Source organism: Hemitrygon akajei, chromosome 5 (assembly GCF_048418815.1).
Source record: "Hemitrygon akajei chromosome 5, sHemAka1.3, whole genome shotgun sequence".
Lineage (NCBI taxonomy): Eukaryota > Metazoa > Chordata > Chondrichthyes > Myliobatiformes > Dasyatidae > Hemitrygon > Hemitrygon akajei.
The window spans coordinates 100,192,937-100,207,894 of NC_133128.1; the positions used below are offsets into that span (position 1 = coordinate 100,192,937).

The following is a 14,958-nucleotide window of genomic DNA, read 5'->3' on the forward strand; positions in this document are numbered from 1 at the left end:
TCAATCATTATCTTCAAACCCATATATTTAATGTGACTTTTTTTTGCTACATTTCAGATACTAACATCTAAAAACTTTAGTGCTAACAACTGCCTTGCCAGTTCTGCACAGAGTGTGACATAATAGAGAGATACAGCACAGAAACAGGCCCACACACAGAATACTGGAGGAACTCAGCAGGCCAGGCCAGGCTCTTTCTACAGGAAAGAGCACCTTCGATGTTTCAGTCCTGCTGTAGGATCTCGGCCCGAAACATTGACTGTACACTTTTCCATAGATGCTGCCTGGCTTACTGAGTTCCTCCAGCATTTTGTGTGTGTTGCTTGTGAAACATCCTGGTTTCCTTGGCTGCGTAAGTCTAGGGAAGACAATCTCCGGCCCCACCAAATTTGTGAGGTTGAGGCGCGAGTCCACCATGAAACCCTCTGTTTGTGTGGATGCTGTGTAATTCGCTACCCTGTTACAAATTAATGGCACATAATAACAGATAGTACATCACATACAATTAAAAGATTTATCATTCTAATCCTTAATTTGACTAAAGGATTAGTAATGAAAAGAACAAAAAAAAGGGCCCATTTTAATGAAACAGTCTAATGTGCACAGGCTGGAGTTCAGTTTCCCCAAGTCACCAATCCTCAATCGATCTCATCCCAGCCTTTGTCGAATCACGGTCCTGTACTGAGTCGAATCCTACAACCTTTTCTCTCCTGTGTCTTCCTCTTCCTCTCCCCTCAAACAAAAGCCCCAAGCCCAACCTTAGTGTCCCTCACCAGAGAAACCTCCCCTTCAATTCAACCATCCTAAATGGATGGCAGACATTTCTCCTCATCTCTCATCTTCAGCAATAACCCAAACATAAGCTGAAAACAGGCAGCTGTCACAGAACAGCACAAAATACAATACATACAGTATAACAGAAAAAATATGAACCAGGGCATTACACTTGGATTTCCAGCATCTGTAGATTTTTTCTTGTTTGTGATAGACACAGGCCCTTTAATTCACTCAAGAACCAACTTTATTCGTACATTTCTTCTCCATGGATTGTCACCTTGTTGCGGTGGAGAAGCTTGTGTGGTCCTGAGATCCCCACAGCGATACTGTCTGGAGCTATGCTCCTGGTAGGGTCACCCATGGCGGTAAGGTCGAGGGTGAGGTCCCTGACAAAGAACAATCCAACCAAGACCTCAATGGTGGAACAGGCGGACGAAGTTACTTCAAACTCAATGGCTGTGAAGGCGGATGAAGGCTGCAACAAATCCATCAGCTTCAATCGTCATGGTTTTCATGTCATTGGAATCAGTTAGTTGATTTGTGAAGTATCGTGTGCTTCTTGGCTGCAACTTCAAGTACACGTTAAACAACTACACACACAGGTGTCCCTGCTCTGTGGGCCACTTCTTCAAGTCTTTCAGTGATCGGAGGAGGGCAACGGGAGCAGGACAGCATGATAGCTGGAAGCTCCTAGTCAAGAACTGGCACAAAAGTGGTGCATACTTGATTCAGTTATTCAGCTTTTGGACAGAAGCAGGAAAGTTATTCGGCAGCAGTATTCACACCTGAGCAGCCCTATTTAGGATCCACTCTGCTCATCCTGAACTGGGAAGGGGCTAGAAAAGGTGCCCTAAAAAAGTCTGTTTCACCCCATCTTGTCCGGAAAGCCATGTCCAGAAGGATCACCATCATACAGTCGAAAAACATCAAGAAGGTGAAGCTATGAAATTTGGAACCCAAAATATATGAACTCTGATGGATAACCCAAACGCAGACCGACCAGAGAGGAGAACTGCCTTTGTTGCCCAGGAACTCCAAAAATTCAACTTTGACATTGTTACTCTGAGTGAGACCCGCAGAGCTGGAGAAAGGCAACTAAAGGAAGAACAAGGTCAATACACCTTTTTCTGGAAAGGACGTGATCCTGAATGACTGAGGATCCATAGAGTAGGTTTTGCCATCCGAAACAGCCTACTTCAGAAGCTGACAGAGCAACCACTGGGAATCAATGAACGTCTCATGACTCTGCAAATCCAGCTCGTCAAGAACCAACACGCCACCATCATCAGCACCTATGTTCCAACTCTGGATGCTGAAGATGAAGTAAAGATGAACTTCTACGGCCAACTTGACCACATCCTTTCCTCTGTTCCCAACAACGACAAGATCATTCTCTTGGGAGACTTCAATGACAGAGTCAGGAAAGATCACAGGCTCTGGACTAGAATAATAAACAAGGAAGGAGTTGGCAAGGTCAATGCCAATGGAACACACCTCCTCACCAAATGTGCTGAACATAACCTGGTGACTACAAACACTCTATTTCGCCAGAAAAACAGGCACAAAGTCTCCTGGCAGCATCCACGCTCCAAACACTGGCACCTCATCGACCACATCATCGTATGATCTCGGGACCAACACGATGTACTGATAACAAGAGCTGTTACTGGTGCCAACAAGTGCTGGACAGACCATCGACTCATCTCGTCCAGCATGAGAATGAAGATTCGGCCCAAAAGGAAACACCAAAATCAGAACGCTATTAAGAAATTTAATATTGACATCATTCAAGACATCAACCATGTACAGAAGTTCCAACAAAATCTTCAAGAACAACTGCCTCAACAAATCCCACCATCTGTAGAAGAACACTGGAATCAATTGAAGAATGTTATCATCACCTCCTGCAAAGAAACAATTGGGTTCAAGATGGAAAAAACATCAGGATTGGTTTGATGATAATGACAAAGTACTCCAACAACTCATCGATGAAAAGAGAAAAGCTTTCATTACCTTACAAAATGACCAACAATTGGCTACCAAAAGGAAACACTATCAGGAATGCAAGGCTGAAGTCCAGAAGAGCACCTGAAACCTGAAAAACAAATGGTGGAGGAAGAAAGCTCAGGAAATCCAACAACTAGCAGACACCAACGACACTCGAGGCTGTTTCAACGCAACTAAAGCTACTTTTGGCCCATCCACTCACAGTCAAGCCCCTCTCAAAAACAAAGATGGTTCAACCATCCTGAAGAGCAATGTTGACATCAATTCTAGATGGAGACAGCACTTTGAAGATCTTCTAAATCAAACCATCTCATTTGACAGGAATGTGATTAACAACATTCCAAAACAGCCCGTTGATGACTCCCTAAGCAAACTACCAACACTTAAAAAAGTCAAGGAAACCATCAAAACCTTGAAAAACAACAAGGCCGCTGGACTCGATGTAATACCAGCCGAGGTCTACAAAATTGGAGGTAACCCCCTTCATTATCAACTGCATCAACTTCTCATCAAGATCTGGAAAAATGAAGATGTACCAGCAGACTTTAGAGACTCAGCAATCGTTACCATCTACGAAAGGAAAGGCGATCGATCTGAATGCGGAAACTATCGTGGAATTTCCCTGTTAGCAACAGCAGGAAAGATCCTCATCTGCATCATGAACAACTGGCTCAAGCCTTTAGCCGAGAAGATCCTTCCAGGGACACAAGCTGGTTTTAGACCATCATGTGGAGCAATCGACATGATCTTCACAATGCGACAACTACAAGAAAAATGTCATGAACAACTTCAACCTTTATTCATGGCATTCATTGTCCTCACCAAAGCCTTTGACTCGGTATCGAGGGAACTCCAACGGGATGTCCTATCTACCTATGGATGCCCTGAAAACTACATTCGAATCCTGAGACTCCTCCATGATGGCATGCTTGCCACAGTCATGGTCAGCAACAGTAACTGTGAACCTTTTCAAGTTAGATCAGGAGTAAAACAGGGATGCGTGATTGCCCCAACTTTGTTCACCATCTTCATTGCGACAATCATCCACATTATCATGGACGACCTACCCCCAAGAATCGAAATTGTCTACAGAACAGATGGCAGACTTTTCAATCTTGCTTGTCTCAAGTCCAAAAACAAGACATCCACGAGTTCCCTCAGAGTTCCAATACGTAGATGACAACAGTGTCGCAGCTCTTTCAGAAAACCACCTACAACAGATTCTGACTGCCTTCAACCATACATACACAAAATTTGGACTTACCATCAATTCCAAGAAGACTCAGATCATCTACCAACCGTCACCAACTGAGACAAATCGGATAGAACCATCAATTCAACTTGGCGAAATAACCCTGGAAAACGTGGACCACTTTCCGTATCTTGAAAGTCACCTCTTCTCGAATGTCGACCTTAGAGACGAGATCCAACAAGATCTTAAATGCGCTGGAACAGCTTTTGGATGTCTCTGAACAAGAGTCTTCCATGATCGTGACATCCGAACAGACACTAAAATTTTAGTGTACAAAGCCATGGTAATCCCAACACTCCTGTATGCATCAGAAATCTGGACAACATACCGACGACATCTGAAGACACTTGAAAAGTTCGATTAACGCTGCCTTCGAAAGATCTTAAATATCAGTTGGGAAGATAGAAGAACCAATGTCAGTGTGCTAAATAAAGCAAAAGCAACAAGCATTGAAGCCTGCATCATCAAGAATGAACTAAGATGGAGCTGTCATGTTGTTCGGATGAAAGACAAATGTCTGCCGAAACAAATCTTCTACTCCCAGCTTAAAGGAGGCAAATGTAAAAGAGACGGACAACAGAAGAGATTCAAAGACATCTTAAAAGCCAACAGAAGAAATGTAACATCGACATCAACAATTGGGAAACCAATGCCAAGGACAGGAAACTCTGACAAGCCATCATCCGAGAAGGAACAGCAACTTTCGAAGCCAACAGATGTGCAGAATTAGAAGAAAAGAGAAGAAAATGGAAAGAGAGGCAGCAACAACCAAAGTCCAATCCGCCATCTGGAACTACCTGTCCTGAATGCGAAAGAACTTTCAAAGCCAAGATTGGACTCATAAGCCACTTCACAGCCCATAAATAGATCAACAGAACGAAGAACATCATCTTTGACCTTGAGGGATTGCCACGACGACGACAGTACATTCACTCGTATTCGGAATTTGCTGTGATGTGCTGGTGCAACATGAAACAAAACAACATTCAACAATTATAACCATATAACAATTACAGCACGGAAACAGACCATCTTGGCCCTTCTAGTCTGTGCTGAACGCTTACTCTCACCTAGTCCCACCGACCTGCACTCAGCCCATAACCCTCCATTCCTTTCCTGTCCATATACCTATCCAATTTTTTTTAAATGACAATATTGAACCTGCCTCTACTACTTCTACTGGAAAACTATAAGAATAAAGAGAAGGGATCTAGTGCATAATAAAAAAAAATACACTCAGTGACCACTTTATTAGGCACACCTATACACCTGTTTGTTAATGCATCCACCAATCATGTGGCAGCAACTCAATGCATAAAAGCATGCAGACATGGTCAAAAGGTTCAGCTGTTGTTTAGACTAAACATCAGACTGGGGTAGAAATGTGATTTAGTTGACTTTGATTGTGGAATAATTGTTGGTACCAGATGGGGTGGTTTGAGTATCTCAGAAACTGCTGATCTCCTGGGATTTTCAAGCACAACAGTCTCCAGAGTTTACAGAGAATATTGCAAAAAACAAAAAGCATCCAGTGAGTGGTAATTCTATGGGAGAAAATGCCTTGAGAGAGGTTAGAGGAGAATGGCCGGTCTGGCTCAAGCTGGCAGGAAGAGACAGAAACTCCAACAACCATCCATTACAACAGTGGTGTGCAGAGAGCACCTCTGAACGCGCAACACAAGAAACCTTAAAGTGGATGGGCTGAGTGCAGGTCGGTGGGACTAGGTGAGAGTAAGCGTTCAGCACAGACTAGAAGGGCCAAGATGGCCTGTTTCCGTGCTGTAATTGTTATAGCACGACTATGAACATATATTCAGTGCCCACTTTATTAAACATGAGATGGTTAATAAAGTGACTGCTGAGTGTAAATAAACTTATAGAGATTAAAGTATGGAGTAAAATGTGCATACACACCAGGAAGTATTTACAATTTAAACAGCATTATAAAAATGGTTTAAAGTGGTTACAGTATAGTGCACTGACTGCGGCAATAGATAAAGGGGGGTGGATGGCTAACTAGAATGGTTGATTGTATTAACCGCCTGAGTTTTGTTTAATAGTCCGAGAGTGCTTTCCAGAAGGAAGCTTTCGGAAAAGGCAATTTGCTGGGTGGGTGATGTCAATAGTTAGTTTTTCCTGCCTGTTTGGTGAATTTTTACTGCATTCCCTCTATACAATGTATCTTGATCCACAGTGCCACAGAGAACACACGACAGCTATGAAAGACCACAGACCATAAGATATAGGAGAAATATTGGGCCATTTGGACCATCGAGTCTGCTCTGTCATTTTATCATGGCTGATTCTTTTTTACTCTCAACCCCAATCTTCTGCCTTCTCCCATATCACCTCATGCCCTGACCAACATGAACCTTTGCCTTAAGTATACACAGGAAGGAGAGAATGAACAACCAAAAGATCCAGCCACTAACCATAGCTACCTCTTCCTGTTGCCCACACTGCACCAGTATATGTGGATCCTGGATCAGCCTCTGCAGCTACCAACAGATAACACTTAGGAGAATCTAGTACTTGACTCCGTGATTGCACTAGTTATGGCAAGGAGATTAAACCTGTGCACAGTACTCCAGGTGTAGTTTAACCTATTTAATTGTCAGAATAGATTTGCACTTTTGTACTCAAATCCTCCAGCACTAGAGGCACATGCTTTACCAACCATCTGCTATACCTGCAAGTTAGCTTTCAATAATATTACACCCTCAGTCTTTTGAAAGAAGTCAACTTTTCTTTTTTTCTCCCACAGTGAATAGCCTCACAATTTTTCACACATTATGTGGTGGCTGTTCTCCACTCAGCCTATCTCATCACTACTTAGATTTTCAGTTAATTTTATGTCATCAGCAAACCTTGAAACAATACTAATAGTCCCCTTGGCCAAATCATCAATGTAATCTTTGAAGAACTGAGCTCCAAGTGGTAGATCTGAAAATGATCCATATGTTCTTCCTGTTTTTTTCTGCTTACTGTCAATTCATAGGACTATATTGCCCCCATGTGCTCTAAACTATTCACCAACTTGCTGTGTGAGATCTTTCTGAAAGCTTTTTGATAATCCAAATGCACATTTATAGGTTTTCCATTATCTATTCGACTAAGTACACCCTCAGAGAATACCACTAGATTAATCAGCATGATCATTTATTTGTAAGCAGCTACTATCTCCATAGATGGCTCTTGCAAAACCCTCGGATGAAAATTGTCAGGCTGTGTGATTTATCAGGTTTTAAGGTCCAGTTGCTCTGGTGATACTTCTTTTCTCATACTAAATATATTTTATTTTCTCCCTTGCATTGAACTCCTGATTTTCCAGTATTTCTGGCAGCTGAAGACAGGCACAACATATTTGCACCATTTCCTTATTCCCTGTTATAAACTCCATCTCAATCTGTGAGGTTGCACTCTCATCTTTTCCTTTATACATATTACAGAGATTTTTAGATGCTTTGTTTTGTTCTTGCTAGTTTACTCTACATTCTATTTTCCCTTTCTTTATCAATTCCGAGGTAAACATAAGAGATTCTACAGATGCTCGAAATCCAGAGTAGCACACACACAATGCTAGAGGAACTCAGTAGGCCAGGCAGCAGCTACAGAAAAGAGTAAACAGCCGATGTTTTGTGCTGAGACCTTCTTCAGGACTGAGAATGAAAGGGGAAGATGCCAGAATAGAAAGGTGGGGGATGCGACAGAGGCTAGATAGAAGGTGATCGGTGAAGCCAGGTGGGAAAAGTCAAGGGCTGAAGAAGAACGAACCTGTTAGGAGAGGAGAGTGGACAATAGGAGAAAGGGAAGCATGAGGGGACCCAGGGAAAGTAACAGACAGGTGAGAAGAAGTGAAAGGTTAGAGTGGGGAATGGTGAGGGGGTAGAATTTAGGTCTCCAGAAGGCAAAATTGATATTCATGCCATCAGAATGGAGGGTATCCAGATGGAATATGGCATGCTCCTCCACCCTGAGGGTGGCCTCATCTTGGAATGTGAATGGGAGTCAGAATACAAATGTTTGGCCACTGGGAAGTCCCATTTGTGGCAGATGGTGTGGATGTGCTTGACGAAGCGGTCCCCCAATTTGTGATGGGTCTCACCAATGTAGAGGAGGCTGCATCAGGAGCACTGGATACAGTAAACACCCCAGCAGATTCACAGGTGAAGTGTTGCCTCACCCGGAAGGACTGTTTGGGTCCCTGAATGGAGGTGAGGGGGTAAGTATATGGGCAGGGATACTACTTAGGCCGTCTGCAGGGACAAGTGCCTGTTGGTAGCTTAGTGGGGAAGAATGAAAGGACAAGGGAATAGCAGAAGGAATGATCCCTGTGGAAAGCGGGGTACGGGGGAGGTAAAGATATGTTTAGTGGTGGAATCCCTTTGGAGATAGCGGAAGTTGCAGAGGATAATGTGATAAATATGGAGGATGACAGGGGTAGGTAAGGAAGGCAGGAAGATGGGGTGAGTGCAGATGTACAGGAAATGGAGGAGATGTAAGTGAGGACAGCATTGATAGTATGCTGTGTTAATCCTTGAAGAAAATAGAGATATTAGGAAGAGAGATTCTCTGGTTACTGAAGTAAGATATTTCTATTCCAGTGGTTGGGCCAGTTTTGCCTCGTTTTGGGTGGGGTTGAATTAGTGGTGTTAAGTCTGCAAGGCTTATGAAAACACAATACTGATGGAGGGAAATCCTGTTCTTTAAAGGAGAAGGATATCTCTGATGTCCTGGAAATGAAAGCCACGTCCTGGGAAGAGTTGCGGTGGAGGTGAAGAAACTGAGAAAAGAGAATAGCAGGCGATAAGGTGGGAAGAGGTATAGTCGAGATAATGTTAGGTTTATAAAAGATGTCGGTTAACAGTCTCCAGGGAGGTTGAGAAAGGGGAGGGAGATGTACTTGGTCCATCTCTGACATCTCCCTCCCCTCTCTCAATCTCTCTGTCTCCATCTCTGGAAACAAACTGTCAGCTGACAACCTAACTTTAATTCCTTGGTTGTCCATGGTTGGCCACTTTCCCTGTTGTGACTTTGTGCATTAATGAAATGTATTTGCAACAAACCATGCATTATTTCTTTAATTGCCATTGCTTAGCTTTAAAATCTTTCTCAGGTAATTTGCCCTTCATACTTTCGCAATTTCCTTTGTATAGTCAGAAATTCCTGGCTTTAGATTGAACTGCATCACTTTTAAAGTTAATTTAAACATTTTTCATATTATATTCATTTTTCCTTGGGGCTCCTTCAAGATTAATTAGCCCTTTATTGCTGCACAGAACTAAGTTAAAAAAGCCTATTTCTTAATTTCACATACTGATATAAAAATCTTGCATAGATTAACCTGTACACCTTTAGAATGTGAGAGGAAACCAGAGAACACAGAGGAACCCGCATAGTAATGGAGAGAACACACAAACTCCTTACAGACAGCAGTGGGAAATAAACCCTTGTCACTACTGCTGAAAAATGATATGTTAACCGCTACCGTGCCACTACTCTTCCCTCTGGTGCCCTTCCTCCTTCACTTTCTTCATGGTCCACTGTCCTCGCCTTATCAAATTTTTCTGATCAGGTTTCTTCCTGTTGGATTACTTTTTTCACTATCACCTGCCATTTTCTTACTTCACCACCCCCCCCCCCCCACCCCCAACCTGGTTTCACCTACCAGCTTGTACTCTTCCACCTCCTTCTCACTTCTTATTCAGGCATTTTCCCCCTTCCTTTACAGTCCGGAAGAAAGTTCTTGGCCCAAAATATAGACTGTTTATTCATTTCCATAGACGCTGCCTGATCTGCTGAAATCCTCCAGCATTTTGTGTGTGTTGCTTTGGATTTCCAGCATCTGCAGACTTTCTTGTGTTTTCATAAGCCTTGCAGACTTAACACCACTAATTCAACTCCACCCAAAACTAGGCAAAACTGGCCCAACCACTGGAATAGAAATATCTTACTTCAGTAACCAGAGAATCTCTCTTCCTAATATCTCTATTTTCTTCAAGGATTAACACAGTAATTGTAATCAATAATATTAATGGATTGTACTTTCTTGAATACATAAAGATTAATGGGTGGCCAAATTAAGCTGTTTTACTGCAGATGGAGCAAATCCATCCAGAGATGATAGATTTCAAAACAAGGAAGCATAATGTGAAATTAGAGCAATTGATCAGGAGTGATTTCAAGAGGCATTTCTTCAGATAAAGCACAGTGCAAGTCCAGAACATTCACTTCAATAATCAGCCAAGCCTGGAGATGACGAGAAAGTTATGTAGTTCAGAATTTAGACTAGTGTGGAACTAGCACCGAAAGATTTGGTACCAAGATGGCTGAAGAAAATTATGATGAACATGATGTATAACGTAGCTGCATTGTGCGTAATGTAACCACTGCCATTGCAAGGTACAGAGGTGGCGTGGTAGTGCAGCAGTTAGCACATCACCTTACAGCACTAATGATCAATTCCTGCTGCTGTCTGTAATTGCCACATGGGTTTCCACCAGGCATTCAAGCTTCCTCCCACATCCAAAAGACGTATGGGTTAGAATAAGTTGTGGGGATGCTATGTTGGCACCAGAGCGTGGCTACTCAGCAAATCCTCGCTCATTTGACTTGATGCAAATAGCATACTACACTGTACATTCCTGTGACTGATAGATACATGGGTTATGACCATGGAAAAAATGGGAGGAATCACTTAGCACTTTGGCGCTAGGGTGTTTATTAGGTGTGTCAAAATTAAACTTACAAAAATTAGTGAAAATAGTGAAAAGAAAAATGCCAAAACTTACATAATAAAATTTATAATAGTTATAGAATTAGACATTGCTTCATACAATTCTTAAAAACATGATCAATGTGTGCTTGCAGTTTAAGACAGCGCTCCTGAAGATGTGTGACAACTTACTAGTAAATCATAAGGCAAGAGATTTGATTAAAAACATTAGTTATAACATTTTTCATGAAGCAAACTGTGGTGAACTAGCACCACAGTCAGTGAAGAGGCTGGTTCGGGGAATGAGCTGTGCTGGGGCATTCCGAGGCACAACATGTTCAAGCTGGGAAAGCAGACAGAGTTCGTATCACCGCCGGAGATGGAGTAAGCCATTTGAAGGAGTCAGAGTTTCCATGCCCATCCTCCTAAGTTAGATCACTAAGTTGGAGGTTAGATCACTCCAAGTGCCGCGTCAATTTGGTGAGATCGAGAATGGCAGGGTGGCCCAGGCTCAGGGTGCTTGGATCCAGGTCTTGGAACTTGGCACTACTCAGTTTTTGGATAACTTAAATGCCAACACAGATAGACAGGAAATCCGAATGTCAGGTACAGAGGCAAGAGTCAGGCTGATTTCGCTCACTCTCACTCTCCTGCAAATGTTTATTCCTTTCTCTTAGATGCCAAGGCTGTGAACTGATCTGGCTGCTCTGCGTTTCTGCCCTGCTAGTGCGAAAACTGGGGACTGAGGCCTAACAAGCTGCTCTGGGACTTGGTCTTGTTCAGGATGCTGTTGGTTTGCTTCTATTGCTAGCAGAATGAATTTTCATTCTCTTTCTCTGCGCAGTGGTTTTTCATCTTTTTTAATATTATTTGAGCTTCTTGCTTTGTGGCTGCTTATAAGCAGGCAAATTTCGAGGTGTATAATTGATACATTCTTTGATAATAAATGTGATTTGAATCAGAAATATCTGTTTAGCCTGAATTATGGCAATATTGCATCCATTTCTGGGGTCTTGGCACCTGTCAAGCAATTCAATTCCTGATTTTTGTGGAACCGATGTTTATACCAGCCATTAATCCATGGCAAAATTCAAAAATTTCAAAATGATGCTGGTGTGTATTTGTTTATTATTTTCATAAATGAGCTGCTGGAAGGAACAGGATGCAAGGCTTCCAAATTTACTAATCACATGAAGTCAAGTTGAAGGGCAGGTTGTGATATGGATACTGCAATTTTGATATTAATAAATCGAGTGTGCAAAAGACTGGCAAATGGAGTTTAACATGGGGAGGTGAGAGATCTTCTACTTCGGTAAGAGACATGACAGATTATCTAAATAAGAGAGAAACTGAAAGTGAGTGAAGTACAAAGGGGTCTAGATATCCTAATGCACAATTCACAGAAAGTTAGCAGGCAATGCCAGCAAGTAGTTAAAAAAGACAAACTGCATTTGGCCTTCATTGCAAAGGGTTGGAGTTTAAAAATTACAATTATACAGGGTGTTCGTGAGGCTTCACCTGAAATACTGTGCACAGTTTTGGTCCCCTTACATACATAGAAGTAGAGTAACATTACAGGCACCACAAAGGAGATTCACCAGACTAATTCCTGGGATGACAGCATATAGAAACAAAGGAAACCTACAGTGCTGTGCCGAACATCCGAGCATTTAGAAATTACCTCGGATTATCCATAACCCTAGCTACTTTTCATGTATCCTACCAAAAGGTACTACAATCTAGGTTGGCATACCTTTCTGTTGAGGAAGGGTGACTTTTTTCCCAAAGATATAATAAGGTGTGATATTATTCCAATAACTAAGATCTGAAGTGGGCTTGACAGGGTAGATGCTAGGATGTTAGTGGGAGGGGCTCGGCAAGGGACATAACTACAAGGGACCAGTAATTTAACTGTCAATGTACACAACATCCTCTGCCCTAATCATCTTCATTACTTCTGCTAGAACCTCAATCTGATGTGTGAGACAAGATCTTCCCCACATAATGCCATATCAACTACCCCTAATAAGTCAATATTTTTTTAAATGCAATTAAATCCTGTTCCTAAAAATTTTCTCCAGTAATTTCCCTACCACTAATTAAAAACTCATTGGCCTATGATTTCCTGGATTACCCTATGCCCTTCTTAAACAGATGTAAAGAGAGAGTCCACTGTTAAGGGTAAGACTCTTACATGCACTTCTTCTTATTCTGACTTCTGTCACTTCCTTTTCAATCCTTCTGAAGGGTGTCAGCCTAAAAATGTTGACTGTTTAATTGCCTCCAAAGATGCTGCCTGACTGAGTTCCCGCAGCATTTTGTGCGTGTCACCCAAATCCCTTACTCCTCCAGCCGCAAGAACAGGCAGATTAAACACAGAGGTGTGTTACAATTCCAAATTTCTCTGAGTTCTCTGAGCAAAGAACACCTAGCCTGCACACAGTGATCTTCAGCAGTGAGTCCCTTTGAATACCTGGAAATACTCTTGCACATTCCTTCTCACTGAGCAGCAACCTTCTCTGTAACTAAAAGAATGTTCTGTGTTTGGACTGCATCTGGCAGGCTAAGTGTTGGCAGCTGTGAGAAGGAGATCAATGGAGTATGCTACGCTGGAGCAAAAGACAAAGTCAAAGTACATTTATTATCAAAGTACACATATGTCACTATATACTACCGTATACTGAGTGAAAAGCCAATGAAATGGCGTCTACTGTTGACCTGTTGTAACAGTAGGCAAATTAGACCAGATTCCTGTCCCTCCTCAACAAGGACCAAACTCTCAAAGCACTTCCTTTTGGTAGATCCAAGTACTCTGCTGGAAGAACTCTTCGGGTCAAGCAGGACCTGTGAGGGGAAAGGAACTGTTGATGCTTTGTGTCAAAACTTCATATCAGGACATCGTGGAGGGGGAAGATAGCCAGCATAAAGAGGAGAGGGGGAATGGTGAAACAGGAGTCTGAACAGCAGTGAAAGATAAAGAGTAGATAGAGCAAAGTAGAGGAGCATGATGAGAGGTTTGGAATTGGGATAAAGATGCAGGTGGATGATATAGAGACAGACAATTAAAAATGGAAAAGGAAGGTTCCAGTGATGTCATCGTTCAGAATGGCAGCTTAAATCAATAGCTCCTCCAGAAAAATGCATATTTTGCCCTGTTAATCCATCAAATATAAGATATTTCGAAAATATCTGAATTGATAAGGGGGGTAAGAATGGGGAAAAAGAATGGAGACAAAAAAAGCATCACTGTAGAGCCTGTGGACAAGAGGGGTGCAGCAAGCGGCTCTCCTACCCAAATGTGTGGTAGCGCAGCTGACGATGGGCCTTGTTCAGGCGAAGCGGCAAATATGATAAAAATTCTGGAAGAGATACATGAGTTCCAAAAAGATGTAAACAGCAACTAAATGACATCAAGTCAGAGCTCACCAACGTCAATCAAAAGATACTGGTGGCAGAAAGACGAATTGAGAAGGTGGAAGATCGCATGCAAAACGTGGAACAGATACTAAGCAAGACAATAAAAATATTAAATCAACAAGTAAGTAAACTGCTTGACCAGGAGGGAAGCTCATGGCGGAAAAATATCAGGATATACAATATTCCCGAAGGAGCGGAGGGTTTATCTATGACAGAGTTTGTACGAAAGTTGCTGCAGGATGCACTAGAGATTCCTTCGACTATGCAGCTTGAAATAGAGAGGGCACATCGTACGCTTGCCCCGAGGCCTACTGGAGACAGAGAAGATAAGCTACGCTCAATAGTAATTAGATTCCTTCGATACAATACCAAGGCGGAGATTCTACAAAGGGCCTGGGGTAAGAAGAGGGTGTTTTTGGACAGGTAGTTAATATATTTTGATCAAGATTACCGCCAGCGGACCTCCAGAAACATAAAGAATACTCTGAAGTAAAGCGAATATTAAAGCAAGGAAAGATTAGATTCCAAACTCCATACCCTGCTAAACTTCGAGTGTTTTCTGAAGATGGGATGCGACTATATCAGACAGTGGAAGAGGCGACTACAGACATGAAGACCAGAGGGTTGCCCGTCAGCGTGATCAAACCGAGGGAAAGCCTGGCTGAGCAGTTATCTCGCTCTGCTGGGGAAATAGTGAGAGAATCGAGAAAGCAGGGGATGGGAGGAGGGCGTGAGAAGTATATCAGGAAGAGACTGTGAGTTTTCCAAAGACAGCCCTCACCCCCTCCAG

The 14,958-nt window shown here is 42.4% G+C and overlaps 1 protein-coding gene across 6 annotated transcripts in view; it reads right to left on the reverse strand.

Moving 5' to 3' along the window:
* Positions 1 to 14,958, reverse strand: part of hspbap1 (hspb associated protein 1) — a 290,867-nt gene that overhangs the window by 131,100 nt on the left and 144,809 nt on the right. The window lies entirely within an intron of this gene.